The 1,059-nt window shown below is 49.6% G+C and overlaps 1 non-coding gene across 1 annotated transcript; it reads left to right on the top strand.

Moving 5' to 3' along the window:
- Window positions 1-543: 543 nt before the first annotated feature.
- LOC120657827 lies at window positions 544-650 on the top strand. Its single transcript, XR_005668362.1, has one exon. It is a non-coding gene; the product is annotated as a small nucleolar RNA R71 (small nucleolar RNA).
- Window positions 651-1,059: the final 409 nt, after the last annotated feature.

The raw sequence follows: 1,059 nt of genomic DNA, 5'->3' as shown, positions 1-1,059 counted from the left end.
GATCTGAAGGGACTCTTTGATCTTCACTTGGCCATAGACAAGATCTCTCAAGGTAGGCTAGTTAGGACCGAAAGAATTCGAATTCCCATTACCTTCTTAGTAATATGGGCATGGTTGATTCCACCCCTGAGCTCCTTGTGGACAAACCCATCGCTGCCATTGAGGAATAGAGCTTCTTCTTGGGTTTCTGGGCAATTATCGCCCGAATGTCAAACATTCCCGCAGACCTCGCACGTCATGCGAGTTTCCAAGGCTTGAAGTGTTTGCATCTGAGCCTTATCTTGGAAATAATCCTCAAACTTCTTGAGGAGGAGATCAATCTTCATAGCGAGCATGTCGGCCTCCTTGACGGAGTGCATACCTCGCTGGCGCGGTTGGAGGTGATCATTGCTCCAACCTTGGTTGGAAACCATCTTCTCGATCAATGATGTAGCTCTTGCAATGGTCAGCGAGAAGAAAGCTCCACCCGCAGCGACTTCCACATGATCACGGGATGACTGTGTCAACCCATTGTAGAAGTTCTATAGAATCAGCCAATTATCCATTCCATGGTGCGGACATGCCAGGATGTACTCCTAAAGCCTCTCCCAAGCTTTCGGAATTGACTCATTTGATGCCTGCTGGAAGTTCGAAATCTGACCGCGAAGAGCATTGGTTTTGCCCGTCGGGAAGAACTTCGAGAGGAACGCCTTGGCACATTTGTCCCAAGTATCCACAGCAGCCTTGTTAGCATAAAACCATTGCTTCGCTCTCCCCAAGAGAGAAAACAGAAACAGACGGAGCCGGATTGCATCTTGCGATACACCCTTGATAACAAAAGGACTGCAGAGCTCCATGAACTGCTGGAGATGAGCGCTGGCATCCTCATGGGCCTTGCTAAAGAATGGGCTGGCCTGCACCATCGTAATGAGACCCGTCTTGATCTCAAAATTTTCTCCTCCGGTGTTAACATCGGGTCCGATGGGGACCTGGTTAGCAGATGGAGCAGAGTAACCACGGAGTGTCTTCTAGGCCATAGCTCTAGGAGCTGACGACGATGCGAGGACTAGATCAACTGCC

The sequence above is a fragment of the Panicum virgatum genome, chromosome 1N, assembly GCF_016808335.1.
Source record: "Panicum virgatum strain AP13 chromosome 1N, P.virgatum_v5, whole genome shotgun sequence".
NCBI classification, from domain to species: domain Eukaryota; kingdom Viridiplantae; phylum Streptophyta; class Magnoliopsida; order Poales; family Poaceae; genus Panicum; species Panicum virgatum.
Note: the sequence above shows the minus strand (reverse complement) of the source record. Positions and strands in the feature narration are given on the sequence as shown.